At 45.2% G+C, this 12249-nt stretch overlaps 1 protein-coding gene across 2 annotated transcripts in view; it reads right to left on the reverse strand.

The window, feature by feature from the left end:
- LOC147701197 (B-cell receptor CD22-like) overlaps window positions 1-12249 on the reverse strand; it is a 339266-nt gene that overhangs the window by 155113 nt on the left and 171904 nt on the right. The window lies entirely within an intron of this gene.

A 12249-nucleotide genomic window follows, 5' to 3' on the forward strand; every position in this document is an offset into this window, starting at 1 on the left:
AAGCCAATAGTACCTTCCCTGTGAAGTGCCCACAAGATCTGCAAAGGCACAGGCGAAGGTTCTTTGAAATTGTCTATTTTATGTATACATTGTCTATCTTTATGTAAGTGAGCAGCGACATATTAAGCGAGCAGAATATTGTGTTAGTATATAAATGATTGGCTGCAAAATCTTCACAAAATAATGACCATATACAGTCGCACCAGGCATTCATGGATTTTGAGGGTTCGTAGATGGATGATGAACTATGGCACCTCCCAGCCTTCTGATCAGATAAAGTAATATGTAAATGTTTAAACAGAATTAAACCCATGGTGAAGAAGTATGATCTGAAGGACACTCAGTGTATTAGACAGTTAGTGTTGCTATAATTTATAATTGCCATTACATTACAATTGTGTTTGCATCACATTTTTGGTTGGTTAGTATTCATGAAACGTTCCACAAAAAAAGCTTAACCCGACTCAACTCCATCCTGCAATCTTTCAGCGTGATCAGTCAAGAGAGAGCCAAAAAAAGGGGGTCGTAAAGGATTGGATTTGATTGGCTGCCTCATCTCCGCAAAGATGTCCCCGAGTCCTGAAAATAAAATACAATTAGAAAAACATATACATTTGCGAGGGTTGAGATACCCTGACCCCCTAGGCCTTGTGGTGGAGGACCCCTGCAGTCCTCTTGATCCACCCAGGCCCAGAAATAGGGGCAGCAGGCAAGTAGGGAGGGTGGTGGGCCAGGGGGACAAAATAAAAGTACAAAAAAATGAATTCCACTATCCTTACTGGCGCGACTTCCTCTCTGCTTCTGTCATCTCCAGACAGGCTCCAGCAGGACCAAGGAAACGACACTAACCAATCCTGGCGCTGCTCTCATGCAGCATGAAAGCAGTGCCAGAATTGGAGAGAATGGTTTCCTTTGGCGCTCCAGCCCTATAGTTTCTCAGCTAAGACAGCTGGGTTAGTGAGGTTTAAAATGAACATGTGGCTGGTCAAAAAGACATGTGCACTTTAAACTTAAAGTGTCCTGCCCATCACTGCATTCTGCTGCTCAGGGTTTTGAAAAAAAATGGTAATAAATTAACTTTATTAGCATTTTATTTTTCTATCTCTGGGAGCAATTTTTAGTGGGGCAACACTCCTCCGCCTACATGGAGGAGCTTCCCCTGCCAAAAACCAGTTTGTTTTAAATGGTATCACCGTGTTACCACAGTAGTACCACTTTTCAGTGGTAAAATTCAAACAAGCATTTGCAATGCGATAGCTCTGGCATTGGCAAATGTTTGAGCTAGTGAGGTTGCTAATGATAACGCAACACCAATAGCTCAAACATTAAGTAATGTGAGATCTATTGCATTGTAAATGCTTTTTTTCCTCGCAGTTTTATATATCGCAAACTCGACACAAAGGTATGAGAGTGCTACGGAGCGGACCAACAGTAATCGGCAGCCACCAGTTAAACCTACAAAATTGTAAAACCACCCCCTTTTAACAAATAATTAAATAAAAGCCCAAAAACTGAGGAAGGAAGTTGGGAGCAACAGACGAAAGAGTGGGGGAGTGAACAGTGTAGGAGAGAGGAGAAAAGTGGAGTGGGTAGAGGAGAAGGAAATTGTAGTACAATAAATAGAAGTATGTGGAACTCGACCTGAAGGTATCACAGCGTTACAGTGCGGGTTGGCAGCATACAGCAGCCGCAGTTTGGAAAACCAGTTGATAGATGACCTGACTTAGACATAAAAATGGGCACCACGGTAAAGAAAGCATGGTGCCCGTCTACATAACAACGTATGTTCATGGCAGTCCATGAAGCAGGCATTAAAGTGGGTGCTGTGCTAAAAGAAAGGGCGGCTCCCAAATACATCCAAGTTATGTGCGCATGTAAAAAAATACTAAAATCGGCCGCCGTGCTAAATGTAAAGCGCGGTGCGCGAATACATACAATTAATGTGCAAAACTAAATAAATAAACAAAAACGGCTGCTGTGCTAAATACAAAGCACAGTGCTGAAACACATAAGAGTTATGAATGTGGTCGCCGGTAAAGCGTCGGCCACAGTGAAAAAATAAACAGCGCAAGGAACGAACAGCGCAATGAACACTAACATGAAATTATTTAAACAAAAACAAGTAGTCCCCAAAAAACACATAACACTTACAACTGTAAGGAAACTGTAGTTGGCTGGTGTTCTTTGCCTAAAACTGGGTGTGATGTATCAATAAGGAGACATGAAATAAAAGTGACACAGGAGTGAATCAATTGCAAGTAGCAGGCAGGATCACAGACAGCACATGCACACTAATGCCAGACCTAAATCATGGTGAGTACCCCGCCATGCAAAAAAGGAAAGGGGGAGTTTTAGTGGTATACGGACCCTATCCACTGGGGTCTCCGTAAAAACTTTTTTTATAAGGGTAAAGGGCAATTGTGGCCCTCGCCCAGCAAGTTATCTTATACTCTGGGGATACCATCCCCCGGGGCCTTGGCAATTATATTTTTTATATAGGGCAAGGGGCTCTTTGATGAATCTAGCTGTAAGTCTCACAACAGAAGAGAGAAAGGAGGGACAGACTGACCACTGGCAAGCAGGGATTTTTGAAGCACACTGACACAGAAAATGAAAAGCAATGGCAAGAACGGGGATGGACTTGATGCCCACAGACCAATTACAGCAGGTCTCAAAGAGACAGCTGTAATGTCTAGCTCAACCTAAAATAGAAAAACTGCCACGAATTGTAGTGTAGTTCCTATTTTCCCTATAGGCCCTGCGCATTGGAATGACATAAACAGCAGTTTAGACGTAGAAGTGCAGTCTTCCAGGTCTCTACTGACTATGCTAAACTTAATTGGGTTTGTTACCAACTAGCTCAGAGGTCACTGGAAACTTTCTTGACTGAATAGGAAGTGATCAGCTTCCCTGGCACAGACAAGAAGGGATTCTGTTTTCCAACAACCGCATAAACATGACAACTTTGCTCCTTAGAATAAGAGTCAATCTCTAGAGTTGTGTGAAACAATAGACAGTTATTTTACTCAGTCAGTTGTGCAGATTACTTTCACCAAGATGCAGAGAATAGAGAGACGGGCGTTTTCAATAAAAGGTATTATTTATTGAACAGTTTTTCTTCTCATGCAAGAGAAATGAATTGCCACAATTGCAAGACTCGTTATTATAAAAAGTGCGTACAGTAAAATGAGGATTGGGAAATAATACTGTAAAAGCATTGATATGGTTTCTTAGCCATACAATGGTTAAAATGAATAAAATATATACATTCATATATACATTTAGCTAACGTACTCAACTGGTGCTTCTAACTACGCCTACCCCAGTGTACCTGACCTAAGCCTAATACTTGGGAGGGAGTAAGTAAGTAGCAGTTTAAGTTAAGTTGGTTTTGCCAAGGTTTGCTTCAAGAATTCTCTCTAAGGGTTTAGTCAACACCATACCTCTGGAATAGAATGTTGGAGGTCTTGTATCTCCTTTCAGGGCTCGATATCCCAGTCACTCGCAAGAGTAGGCTGGAAACGACGGAGCTGGATTTTCTCGGCAGGAGAAAAGACAGCGTCAAGGAGGAGGAGGGGCAGCGTCCGTGGGCTGCTTGCATCTGCTGGGCTCTGCAAGGGACAGCTGTTCTGCTCCTGTATTCACCACACCATCATTATCGGTATCGCGCTTGCTTAAGGCAACGTTGGTAATATTTATACCTGAAAGGTGCCTTGTTTGACGTAAGTTTTTGGACATAAGACGTCAATAAAGATGTTACTAGGAAGTGATCGTCCTTTCCGTGCTCATTAGAGTTCTTATTACTAATCAAATCATAGCAAGTGGGGCTTTCCCAGGTTGCTGGGTTTTATCTTGTTGAAGAACTCGGAGTGTAATCTAGGAATCTTAGATAGTGGCTTCTGCTGTGTCATTTAATTTAATGAGCTGCAGAGGCGGGTTTCTGAAATATGGCTGAAATATGGCTCTGATCGTTTATGCCATTATAGGGGTATGAATGGATTATAGCCGTATGGGGGCATAAGGTCACAGTATTGATCCGGGTCCTATATTAGAACACGACAGAATATGAAGTGAAAATAACAGCTGCTCATTTCATATTCACTATTTCATATTCCATAATGTCCTGTGAGGGCTATTTATAGTTATTAATACATTCACGTGGTGCCCATAGAAGGCGAAGAGGTAGAATTAACAATTTTTTTTAAATGTTGTAAGGGACTTCCACGAGCTCAGCAGCCCCATAGGAACCTTTAAAAAAATGTTGCAGTAAGTGTCATGGGTCACTGAATACATTATCTAAGGAAAGCTTACCATATGTCTTTAAAGTACTCTGAACTGGATCTGTATATTTTTCAGTTGGAGTGAGATGATTCCTTGTGATTGACTCTGTGGCCCGAAGAGTATAATAAATACTCAACACATGTTTATTGTTGTTTTGGATAAAGAGGCTTTATTTAAAAATATTTAGTGATAGGGATTAGTATTAATCCTAGCCATGTATATGGAAATAAATTGGATTGGAGTTATTGATAAATTATTGTAGTGATGCAAAGACAAAGCCAATAGGATTGCTTTATATACATCGATTTGCTGATTCCCTGATAAAGCCAATAGCCCTGCCTTTAGATTTCTGTCCCTTTGATTAAGCCAGTACGTCTGTCTTACTTAAAATTACATCTTTGATGTTGTTGCTTTATGTTACTTCCTCCCCATTTTCTGTGTGCTTTCTCCTGCTTTTGCCTCATTTTTTACTGCTTTCTCCTTTCTTTCCCCCATTTTTCAAAATGCTTTCTCCTGCTTTTGCCTCATTTACCAATGCTTTGTCTTTCCTTTCACACCCCATTTTTTCTGAGTGTTTTCTCCTGCTTTTCCCTGCTTCTCTCCTCCCAAGACCAACCTAACGGAGGCTGCAGCGCAACCCCATTGAGCAGGTCCCAGGCTCTGTTCTCCTATGCTGCTACACCCCTCTGCTTCCTCCCCCTTTTCTGACTGCTTTCTTCTGATTTGGTCTTGTCTTTTACTGCTTTCTGCTTCCTCTCTCCGTTTTCATAAGTGGTTTCTGCTGCTTTTGCGTACTTTTTGACTGCTTTCTTCTTCCTTTCCCCATTTTTCTGAGTGCTTTCTACTACTTTTCCTTCGTTTTTCACTGCTTCTCTTTGTTTTTTCCTCATTTGCCGCTCCTGCGTGCTGCCCATTTTCCCTCCACCCGCCTAGAACCGCCCACCACCTCCCAGTGCCCATCACTTCTCCTAGGATCTACTTAATGGAGGCTGCAGTGCAGCCACACAGCGGAAGCATACAGCAGGCGTGCTGCCGGCATGCCAAAGACAAGCCTGTCAGTGCTCATTGCGCTTGGACGAAGCCAAGTGCCAGGACCCTTGGTTCTTCCACGGGCGCAGGTACACCAACGCAGACCTACAAGCCCTGTAGCCCCAGTTTCATCGACAACAGCAACAACTGCTGCAACACATCTCCACGCACCATTAGAGGATAGTTCCCCTACAACACTGAATCAACCAACAATGTTGACAACAACGCAAGCATGATTGCACCCACCACTTCAATTGAGACCACCATGGCACAATTCGTGTGCATTCTACTTCACGTAGATCACTCTGCAAACACGCCACAGAGATCTGGGACATGATCTCATCCCTCACCCCAGACATCATCTTCCTCACAGAGACCTGGCTGAACTAAGTCTCCGCGCCAGACATCGCCAACGGTACACCAGAAGGATAGAAGATAACACACCAGGACTGAATTAACAAACACGCATTTGCAAGGACACCATCAACTGCACAACCTCCTCAGGTGACCCAACCCTGGTACTGGAGCATCTTAATTTCCAACTTCACATTGATGGAAAAAGCACAGTCAGTGGCATCTTCGCATACAGACCACCGGGACCGAGACCACTGCTTATGCAATATCATCCCTGACTGATCACCATCGACTGTGAGCACTGCATCTTTCTGGGAGACCATAACTTCCACCTGGATGACCCTGATGACACCAACATAACTGACCTCCTGGAAAGCATGATCAACATCGGCCTCCAACAGTTTGTAACTGATCTCACCCACATCCCAGGACACACACTCAACCTCATTTTTACATCCAGCAACAGAGTCAAGTCCAACCACTTATAACGGCTTACATGGACCGACCGCTATAGGGTCCACTTCACCATCTCAGGATCTGACAACTCTGGTACCATACCCCCAGCTCCACATACAGAAACTGGAAAAAGGTATCAGAAGACCAGTGTAACAACGCTCTCAACTCCCACTTCCCAGACACATCACCCGACCCAGAATGAGCTGCTAAGATCTTCTCCCAGTGAATCAAGGAATGCACCAACACAGTCATGCATGCCAATGGCAGCCAGACCGTAATTAACAACTGATGAGCCAGTTGGTTTTCCGCTGAAATGAAATCCTCCAAATGCAACTGCTGGCAACTAGAAAGAAAGTGGCTTACTAGTGGGAAAGACAAAAGACCATACCACCCTCAAAACAGCACTCAACCAGTACTGCTGCCTCCTGAGAGAAACAAAGAAGAACGCTCTATCAGATCTCATAGAAGCCAGCACAACCCTGCAGCCACCGGGAACAACATCACCCCCTCACAAGAACTGTGTGACACCCTGGCATACTTCTTCCACCAAAAGAGCTCAGCCATCTACAAGAACTTCAAAGCCCAGCTCCCGCTGCCGGCAGTATCAGCCTACTCACTCATGAATACCTGCTCAACCATTGGGACCCTCTTACAACTCAAGCCACAGTCTCCATCATGAGCCATGTCCCCACCACATCTTCAACCTCGGTAGCAAGTCGATTGGAGATGAGCTCAAGAAGGTTCTGAACACCTCCATCACAACGGCCTCCTCCCCTAAGGACTTGAAACACGCTGAAATGGGGCCCCTATTGAAGAAACCATCTGCTAACCCAGCAGATCTGATAAACTACCAACCCATCTCCCTGCTCCCCTTTCCAGTGAAGGTTCTTAAAAAGGCAATCAACCAGCAACTCCCAAGCATTTGAATCACCACAACCTCATGGACGCTTCTCAATCCGGATTCCTAGCCAACCACAGCACCAAGACAGCCCTGATAGCAGCCAACAATGACATCAGGGCCTTCCTGCCCAGGAGCGAAACAGCAGCTTTCATTTTCCTGGACCTGTCAGCTGCCTTCAACACTGTCTCCCACCACCTCTTGATCAACAGACTTCACCAAATCGGAATCCAGGGAGGCACTCTCCAAAGGATCGCTTCATGATTCACCAGAAGAGCCCAGAGAACCTGTCTCCCACCAATCACCTCGGAACCCAAAGAGACCATTTGCGGCATCCCACAAGGATCGACCCTCAGCCCCACCCTTTTCAACATGTACATTACCCCTCTGGCCAACACCATCTGATAACTTGGACTCAACATCATCTCTTATGCCAACAACACCCAGCTCATCCTTTCGCTGTATCAAGAACCCTCAACCATCAGAACCAACTGCCATAGATGCATGCTGAATATTGGCGACTGGATTAAATACAAAGGTCTCAAGCGCAACTCGGAGAAGACAGAAGTCCTGATCTTTGGAAACAACACTTCGGCATGGACCGACAATTCCATGGACCAACACTTGGCAGCCTGCTGAACTCTGCCCTTCCTCCGCCCCAACTGGCCATGCCCACAACCTCGGCATCATCTTGGACAGCAAGTTATCTATACAGAAACAGGACAAACGCAGTCTTGTCTGCCTGCTTCCACACCCTACGCATGCTCCTTCAGATCTTCAGGTGGCTCCCAATCAACTCTAGAAGGACCGTCACCAGCAGGCTTGGCTATGATAACACTCTTTACATAGGAATTACAAAACGCATTCCAAAAAGACTTAAAAATGCAGTAGGAAGACTCATCCTTGACCTCGCCAGATGGACTCACATCACCCTGCACCTCAAAAAGCTAGACTGGCTTCCAATACAGATGAGATGACAGATCAAGATGCTGACCAACTCCTACAAAGCCCAGCATGACGAAGGACCAGCATACAGCGACAAATGGATGACGTTGCACCAACCAATTAGACACCTGTGATCTGCCTCCCTTTTCCTCAGAGACACCCCTTGAATCCACTGATCCAAAGCCTGGATTGACCTTCCTCTGCACCGCAGGAAAGCACATCGCTCCAGGAATTTAGAAAGAACCCAAGATATGCTTGTTTCATTGAACAAAGCAACGTGAAGCAGCTAGCAACTCCAACACCTTGAGACCCTCACGGATGATTTGCCGCTCTTTATAAATCCTGATTGACTGATTGAAAGATTAAAGTGACATTATAATTAGGTGCTAATGGATGTACAACAAAACAAAACAAATAAAGAGGCACCTCTCCTCCATTCAGTTAAAAAAATTGTCTCTGCGAGTTATGTATATATATTTTTGAAATTTGTGTAGCCTAAGCTTAGCCATAAGGCTGCAGAGCCCTGTACAGGACCAAAGGCAATTATATAATTAACAAATAATTGGAGAGAGAGCAGAATTTCACAGGAGCAGAAATGGACTGTTACTGCATAATGCTGAAAAGTTCCTTAAAGAGGTGGATATCCAGCTCTTTCCTAAATTGGAGCAGGGTTGGGGTGAGCTTGATGATTGGTGTTTGATCTGGCATTTCCGGCGGGTTTATCCCCAGGCGTTTTACTTTTTGACCTCCTGTTTTGGACCTGTTTTTGCTGGTTTTATGACTGTGGGCACTTTACCACTGCTGATCAGTGCTAAAGTGCATATGCTTTCCCTTTAAATTGTTGTTATGGATTGGTGTTTCCATGATTGGCATATTTGATTTACTCGCCAGTCCCTAGTACAGTGTGCACTGTGTGTGCCCTGGGCCTTCAAACCAAATGCTGCTAGTGAGCCTGCAGCACTGATTGTGCCACCCATTTGAGCAGCCTGTAAATGTAACTCAGACCTAGTGTTTGTGCGCAGTTTGGTACAGCCATGTTGACCTGGCAAGTGCACTCACTTGCCAGGCCCTAACCTTCTCTTTTTTAACTTGTGAGTCACCGCTAAGGTAGGCCCAAGGCATCCCTGTGGGCAGAGTTTCAGTGTTTGTGAAAGGTCAGACATGCACTGATGTGTGTGTATTGACTGTCTGGCTCTGGAGTGACAGGGACTGGGGGTGTGCATTCTCTCAGACAGCCAGTGGGGGTTGAGGTTTATCCTGCCTTTCCTGAATGAATCAGGGCCGGGCTGAATAGACCTGGGCTGCATTCGGAGTAAGGGAGGGGAGGTCTCACTAGCACCTGAATAGGCCCAGTCTGCATTTTGAGTGGGTGGAGGAGATTTCCCTTGCACCTGAATAGGCCCTGTCTGCCTTACACAATGCTGTCTCCACCTCCAGGCGGGCAGCTGCACCAGAGTGGACAGAACTGGTTTTGGCTGGGTAGAAAGCTACTCTGCCACCAGGGAACAAAGGATTATGCGCTATAAAGAGAGGGGCACAGACCCCTGAATTTTAGATTACTGCTGAACTAAGGAACCTTCCAGGAAGAAGAGCCGGGAACGCTAGAGGAAGAGTGCTGCCCCTGAGGTGTGTGCTGTTGGGGTTGGCCTGCAGTGGTTGCTACTGTCTTGGGCAGGGAAAGGACTGGACTGTGCTTTCATCATCCTGCTGTTAGAGTTTTCTCCAAGGGCTTGAAGTAGAGCTTGCCTCCTTTTGGAAGTCTCAGGGATAGAAAAACTTCAAAGATCACTTCTGGGAATCAAGAGGAACCATTGCCAAGGAGAAGAACTGGAGAGCTGTTTGCTGTCTGGAATTGGCCCGTTGGTGCTGTTTCTGCCAAGGAAAGGGAAAAGGACTTTGTTGTGTGCTGTGTCCCCTGCTTGCGAAAGGTCTCCATCGGCTTGAAGAAGAGCTTGCCTCCTGTTCTGGAGTCTGAGGGACACAAATACTTCACCCTCAGCTCCCCTGAACTACTTTCTTGCTGGGAGTTCTGACCTGCCAAGAGGTGCCTGTAGCTGTTCTGTGCCTCCGCAGGTTGTCCTGGCAGTTGGGAGCTGGAAAAGAAATGTAAAGATGAGAAGCACGATGCAGCCATACCTGTTTCTGATGCATCAACAAAGAGAAATTGTTGCACGCCGCATCGGGTGCACCAATCTCCGAAGTCTGAGATTACTGCACCGATTCCGATGCAAGCCCTGCTGTGTGGCTGCAAGAACCGACGCATCAACCCGGATTGTCCCGCATTTCATTGAGGTGCCAGGTTTGACACATCGTTAGGGGATGCAGTAAGAAACTGACGCATCACCTCCCCATGCAATAAGAAACTGACGCATCACATCCTCTCCGGGAAGAACCCGATGCATCACCTCCCCCGAACCAACCGGGAAGGAACCAACGCATCACCTTACCTGCATGTAAGGAACCGACGGATTACCTTCCCTCCTAACCTTTTTAGGTCTCGGCCTGATCCAACGCATGCGCTGGCCTAGCTGAGACATTTAGTAGCTGCTTTGAAAAGTGCTACTTTCCCGGCGACCAGCTTACTATCACGCGCACAAGAGTGCGCGTGCACATGCGCGTGAAAGCAAGCTGGTGGCCAGCAAGGTAGCACTTGCGGTGACACGTATGCCCACCACTCGCATTTTATTTTTTCATTTCGCGGCCGCGCAGCTTTACTTTTACGACTGCTTGTTTGTACCCGGGGTAGTGCCGGGTGAGGGAGGGCGTTCTAGAAAGTTCTTTGCTTATTTTGTTGCAAGCCCTGGGTCGCCACTAACAGTGCGCTGCACCCCGTGAATCCGAACCCGGGCCATGTGTCTTCTCTTGGAATGTGTTTTAGTTGTGTGCTGCCATTGAGCTGCATTGCGCCATGGAAGGCTCTCTGGGGGCTTTACACCACTGCAATTACCGTTTTTACTGTACATTAAACGTCACAAGTTCCTCCCCGAACGGCCACACTTTAAACCTCATGAAATTAACCTCTGGTCCACTGTGTACTTGCTCCATAGTCTTTCACGGACGTCCTTGAAAATGGAATAAAGCTCTAGTTCACTGTGTACCTGCTCAATATACTTGAGTAATTTGAAGTAAATCGGGACTTCAGTTTCACTGAGAAAGGCAAGAGGCTATCAAAGCAATGCATCACTCCCCAGTTGGGCTATTGACATCCTCAACACTTCCTGTCTGAAATGCACCATCTTGGCATCACTAGATGGGCATGATTCCCATTTGCCTGTATATCTTATCAAATCCCAGGGCGAAAAGAAGGTGTTTTACTGAATAGAGCAGGATCAACTCTGGCCTAAACAGCGCCAAGCACCAATCATTGCAGCTTGATGCACTCATATAGTTGTAGTATGAAGTGGGCAATCTTCCCATCTCAAACTTGCAAGACATGCTATAAATTTATCTTCAGATTCCAAATCTTTAAAAGCACAGTTAAGCGCCTTGTTTGCAGGCTGAAACCAGCCTAGCTGATCTCAACTATACCCAATGGAAAACTCCCAGCGCCCGTTTTATTTCTGCTGTAACATCAGCCAGCGGGTGCTCTCCACCAAGATAGGAGACCACTTGGCATGCAGTCAGTTCTGGATATCGGCTGTAAAACTTCAGGGGAAAAAAATCATAAAAGGTGAATTTTATGCACACATCTGATAGGGCAAGCATTGTTGTAAAAATAAATATACAAACGTACAAGTCAGCGTTGCTTTATTCTCTGTGGTCTGTTTAATACAAAAATACTATTCAGCAAATATTCATATAACTGGACTTATTTCAAGAATGAAAAATAAACAGACATTTACTCAGTGACCAAGGTTTGACAGCCAACTAGGAGCAGCAGTCACATGAATTTGCCTTCTTATATTGAATGATCAAAAAAAAAAACTAAGTCTTGAGTTGTAGCTTCAAGGTTTAGTACTGCAAAAAACACACGATTACAGGTAATACATACACATTTCATAAACTACTTGTCTTCCATAGTTGTCCCTTCCCTACTGCTCAGCCAGGTTGAATGCTGGAATGTGTGACGATGGAACCAAGCCTCAATAAAGTTACCTTGTTTGTACACCGTATCTATGGATCTTCCCTTTGCGACAACATGCACTGAAAAAGCAAATATGTTTGACACTCACTGTCAAAAGCAATACATGTCTGCTTCAGTGTAAAAAAAATTAAAGTTGGATTGCTTCATGTATAGGTAATTTAATGTGTAATAAGTGACTACTTTTGCCTAGTAAAACAGTCAC

This window comes from Lissotriton vulgaris, chromosome 7, assembly GCF_964263255.1.
Source record: "Lissotriton vulgaris chromosome 7, aLisVul1.2, whole genome shotgun sequence".
Classification (NCBI taxonomy): Eukaryota; Metazoa; Chordata; class Amphibia; order Caudata; family Salamandridae; genus Lissotriton; species Lissotriton vulgaris.